This window comes from Symphalangus syndactylus, chromosome 3 (genome assembly GCF_028878055.3).
Source record: "Symphalangus syndactylus isolate Jambi chromosome 3, NHGRI_mSymSyn1-v2.1_pri, whole genome shotgun sequence".
In the NCBI taxonomy this organism is placed as follows: domain Eukaryota; kingdom Metazoa; phylum Chordata; class Mammalia; order Primates; family Hylobatidae; genus Symphalangus; species Symphalangus syndactylus.
Window position 1 is genome coordinate 67,799,708 of NC_072425.2, and position 6,000 is coordinate 67,805,707.

The following is a 6,000-nucleotide window of genomic DNA, read 5'->3' on the forward strand; positions in this document are numbered from 1 at the left end:
AGCCTAATTAAAAATCAAAATCATAAGGGGCCTTTTATAAGCTGAAGTTAAAAATAAATAAAATGAAGACAACTTCAGTCGTTGAAGCCAAGACTTTCAGTCACAGATTACAGAAAAGCTGTGTTGGGGCACTGTGGGTCCCTGAGGAGCCATTCCCTTCTACAGCTTCTCTTGTGTGTGCAGTGTCCCTGTGTTGGCTGTGTCCATGTGCTGCAGCGTGCCAGAAGCCGCCCCGGGTTGCATCATCCTGTGCAGTCATGGAACTTTTAATTCAGAGCTGGTGCCTTTTGACACATCAATCCGCACACAGCTGTGGGCTTTACGGAACAAGCAGATTGCCTCACGAGGCTGATTTTCCTAGATAGTTTCATTCACAGCCATTCAAAATAACCCTCTTTAACTATACAAAATTATTTCTTCCCAATATATAACCATTCCAACGATACTTAGACGTTAGGCACCAATAACTGCTACCCATGATCTCTCTAGCCTTACCTCTAGTGAGGGACCTATACTGGATAGGTCCGTAACACTGGATCACGCTTTCCTTTTGAAACTTCCTCCTTAGACCAGTGAGCTGAATTACCCTGCTTTCCCACAGTATTCAATATCTATTGCTGTATTAACAAATTACAGTTGATTCTCATTTTCCACAGTAGTTATGTCCTATAAAGTCACCAAGAACACTGAGTTAGTGAATACTGATCCATTGCTCCTGGGGCAACCGGTCAATACATAAGTTTGTTCTATGTGTTTTTCAGTTTAAAGATTTTGTATTTAATGTATATTGTTCACTTGATAACGCTGAATTCACAGCCAACAGCCTGAATGTAACTCACACCTGAATGAAGCTTCTGCAACAGGTATTTTCTCCATAAGGCACATCACGGCCTTCTTGCATTTAGGAATACCAACTAGCCCCCACTAGCCTGGAGGCCATTTTAAACAGTAAAATCAACAAAAAGCACAACAATGCAAAAAACAAAAACACAAATACAGGAAACTACATGCACTGTGAAAAGGATACTTGTTGCTGAGAGCTGAAACAAGAAGACAGAGCCTCACCTTGTGCGACTTCAGCAGGGAGCATGTATCTCAGGCAATTCAAATTTCTTACTGCTCCGCAGATACCGTAAATGACTGTGAAAGCGCTGGAATGCTGACTTTAGGGATACAAATAAATTTTAGCGAGGAAGCAAATTTGCAAGTGCAAAATCTGTGAATAATGAAGATCGACTGTATTCCAAAACTTAGGGCCTTAAAAGCACATATTTATGATCTCAGTTTCTGTGGGTCAGAAATCCAGACGCACCTTAGCTGGGTCCTCTGCTTCAGGGCCTCTCACAGGTGCAATCAAGGAGTTGGTCCAGGGTCTCTAACAAGACACAATCAAAGTTCATCTGGGACAGAATCTGCTTCCAAGCTCACCCTCATGATCATCAGCAGGATTCAGTTTCTCTCTGATTGCTGGATCGAGCGCCTCATTCTTTGCTGGCTGTTAGCTAAAGGCTGCTCTCAGTTCTTTGCTAAATGGGTCCCTCCAGCACGGCAGCTTTTTATTATTGAAACCAATGAGAAAGACTGCTGGGAACTTACAATATTTTGCAACCTACCACAGAATTGACATCCTGTCACCATTGCTCTATTCTGTTGGTTAGAAGTAAGTCACAGGCACAGTAGCTCATGCCTGTAATCTCAGCAATTTGGGAGGCTGAGGCAAGTGGATAGCTTGAGCTCAGGAGCTTGAAACCAGCCTGGGCAACATGGCAAGACCCTGTCTCCACAAAAAATATAAAAATTAGCCAGGCAAGATGGCACTTGCCTGTGGTCCCAGCTACTCGGGAGGCTGAGGTAGGAGGATCTCTTGAGCCTGGGAGGTCAAGGCTGCAGTGAGCCGTCATTGCCCCACTGCACTCCAGTCTGGGTGACAGAGCAAGACCCTATCTCCAAAAAGTAAAAATTAAAAAAAAAGAAAATTCAAAAGAAGTCAGTCACTAGATCTAGCCACACTCAAAAGGAGAGTAGGACACAGGGTGTAACTATCAAGAGATAGGGATGATTGGAGGCTGCCTGGAAACTGTGCCCACCATACCCCTGGTGCCTTCTGCAAGTTCCTCTTTGAGCTCCTCTGTTTTCTCTTACCTGTTAGGGAAGGTGTTTCTCAATGTTCAGATAGAGCCTTTTCTGCTATTTCTCCATGACTTCAACTAGCACAACTCAGATTATTCAAAGCCTGGTTTCATTCTCAGACTACAAACTCCCACCGTCATTTCTCTGTGCCCCCTCCAATCTCTGAGGAGGAGGTTAGTAAATTCTCACTTCCCCGAGCTGATGAGACAATTTCTGTACTATCTCATTGTCTTTGAAATCACACAAACTGGGATTCAGCCTATTGGAAAGGGTCACCTCCTTCCCATTAATCCTAGCAGAAGACCCAGGGCTGCATGTCACTGGGCCAGCTTAGTTGTCTGTCTATGAGCCAACCACTGTAATTGAAGGGGTGGATTATGCAGGCTTAGTTGGGCCTGGGTGGTATGTTTACCCTTGGAGAGAGAGAAGGGAATCAGCCCCCACCAAGCCATAGTGACTGAAGTAGGGGAGTGGTGTTTCTGCAAACGAAAATTAGTTTTCAAAAAGAAGTGGAATTAAATACCAGGCAAGATCAACAGATTTCCAGTTAGGGCATCTGTGTTGGCCTTGAAGCCTAAGCAGGCTCTCAGCGGGGCACACAGGTGAGGTGCAGAGGGCATGGTAGGGCCTGAGAAAGACAAGCTCCAGAACCAGCCAGCCCTCACTGTGCATAGTGGAGCCACTCTTGAGGAACAATGGAATGGCCAATGAGTTCGGAAGCAAAAATAGCCTCACCCCAATCCCCCCACCTTCAATAGGTGGGGATATCTCATAAATGAAAAATATAACCCAGGAAAACACTTTCTCCAAACTGAGAATAGGGAAAGGGTCGATCCATTCACCTGAAGTTTGGAGAACATGATACCAGGAAAGGAGCACTGATCAAGCAGGAAAGAAAATGAACAATAAATTCAGCCCTCGATAATATTTACTTTCCTTGTAGTCCAGGTACAGCTTTCATCCTCCTTTACCTTTCCTGTTCTCTTCAGTGAAAAATGATCGAAGAAATCAAGAGTAACTGTCATAGCAGTATTTGCTGAAGAAATCTCTTTTGACAACTAGAATGACTTTGAAATTGAATATCACTTAGGATATAAGTAAAGGAAGTACATATAGAAACTCTTGCTACGTTTCTAATTTTAATTTTTCCTCAAAATATGTATTCAAAAATTGTAGGCCAGGCACGGTAGTTCACACCTGTAATTCCAACATTTTGGGTGGCTGATGCAGGAGGATCACTTGAGCTCAGGAGTTCAAGACCAGCCTGGGCAAGATGGTGAGATCTTGTCTCTAAAAAAAGAAAAATTAAAAATTAGCTAGGCATGGTGGCACACACCTGTAGTCCCAGCTACTTGACAGGCTGAGGCAGGAGGATGGCTTGAGTCCAGGAAGTCAGGGTTGTAGCGAGCCATGATTGCACCACTGCACTCCAGCCTAGGCAACAAAAGAGCAAGACTCTGTCTCAGAAAAAATAACAACAACAGCAAAATTTTAAATGTAACAAGGGTTTGTTGTAAAAATTTCAGACAAAGATGTATGTAAAGGGAAGTCTCCTTGTATCATTCATTTATTGTTGTGTTACAAATAACCCCAAAACTGAGTGGCTTAAAACAGTACCATTCATTCATTGTTGTGTTACAAATAACCCCAAAACTGAGTGGCTTAAAACAGTACCATTCATTCATTTTGCTCATTAATCTACAATTTGAGCAGGAATCAGAAGGAATAGCTCATCTCAATTCCAGATAGCATCTGCCAGGGCAGCTTGGCTGGGGGCTGGAAGAACCACTTTCAACAAGTCTGGCTAACCTGGATGGCAAGTTGTTTAAAATGTTAGCTAAATTTAAAGCTATGATATCCCTGAAGATATATATTGTCCAGGTGATTTTTAAAGGAAAATGAGAGTTGTATGTAAAAGAAGTATAGCTTCCTCTCAATTGTTGAAATACAATTTTCAAAAAGTTAAAAACTTAGCCAGGCATGGTGGAGCCCCCCTGAAATTCTAGCTATTTGGGAGGCTGAGGCAGGAGGATCACTTGAGGCCCAGAAGGTCAGAGTTGCAGTGAGCTGTGATCATGCCACTTCACCGTAGCCTGAGCAACAAAGTGAGACCTTGTCTCAAAAAAGAAAAAAGAAAGTTAAAAACATGACTTTCATACAAAGTGAACACATGTTAAAGATTTGTTTAACTCATTAATTAATTATGTTAAGTAAGATGTTAAGACTGGTCAAAAGAACAAAAAACAGGAGATGTAACATCAGGAATGTTCAAATGAATTACTTAATAGATGAAAATTTGAGTACTATCCAATAGAGCAATAAAATGTCATCTTTGGAGTTATCATTTCTACCAGTGGAAATCAACTATACCTCTACTCAACAATACTCATTCCTGGGGAGATTACCTCTATCCTTCAGTCCCCGTCCATGTACAAATGAAGTTGCTCCATAGCAAGTCCTATTGTCCCACATGGGTACGTAAGTCAGGCCTAGTCCAAAAAAGCATCCCATTCTCCCAGTGACAGACTCAGAGATGGATATGTGACCCAAATGGAACCTAAAAGACACAATATGATTTGGCAGGGACTTTTGTGAGAGCCACCACATCTTTAGGGGCACTTGAATCTGGAAAGTTTTAGGTCTGAACTTGCTGGGAGGCATCCTGCTACCACAAGAAGCCTGAAAATGAGGAAGCATAGAATAGAGATGAACGGAGGGAAACAGGATCCTGAGGGCTTTAACTGAGCCCCTGAATCAATTGTGCAGCCTGATTGCAGTCTTAACCCCAGAATTTTTGATTGTATTAGTCAATATATTTCCTTCCTTCTTGTTTGCTGGTTTAAGCCAGGTAAGGTGATTCCAAATGACCCCTCACAATACAGGGGGTTCTCCAGCCCTGGTTTCTTCTTCTGTGTTAGCTCATTAAACATATATTCACTTCTCTGGGTTGCAGTTCCTCCTTCTGTAAAAAGAATAAGTGATACCTACTACAAAGAGTGATAAAGATTAAGTAAGTAATAAATATAAGTATAATAAACCTTCATAATGCCATGATAAAAGAGATGTCTATGTGATGCCTAATTTTTCTAAATTAGATTATATCTGGTTCTAACCTCCTGCTATGGTCTGAATGTTGGTGTTCTCCCAGAATTCAAGTGTTAGAACCTAAGACCCAGTGTGATGGTATTAAGAGTGAGTCTTTTAGGGGATGATTAAATCATTAGGACTCCATCCTCATGGCTGGGGTTAAACTCTTACAAAAATGCTAAAGGGGGCCGGGTGCGATGGCTCATGCCTGTAATCCCAGCACAGCGGCCAAGGCAGGAGGAATACTTGAGCCCAGGAGTCCAAGACCAGACTGGGCAATACAGGGGGACCCTGTCTCTTTTTAATTTTTTTTTTAAGTGCTGGAGGGGCCAAACATGGTGGCTCATGCCTGTAATCCCAGCACTTTGGGAGGTCAAAGCAGGAAAAGTGCTTGAGGCCAAGGATTTGAGACCAGCCTGGACAAAATAGGGAGATGTCGTCTCTATAAAAAATTTTACAAATTTTATAAACTAGCCAGATGTAGTGGCTCATGCCTGCAGTCCCAGCAAGTCAAGAGGCTAAGATGGGAGGATTGCTTGAGCCTGGGAGGCTGAGGCTGCAGTGACTTGCGATCACGCCACTGCAGTCCAGCCTGGGCAAGAGAGTGAGACCCTGTCTCAAAATAATAAATACATACATACATACATACATACATACATACATAAATACACAAATGCATAAAGTGCTGGAGAAAGCTAGCTGGGCTATTTTGCTCTTCTGCCTTGTGCCATGTGAGGACACAACAAGAAGGCCCTCACCAGTCACTGAATGTCAGTACCTTAA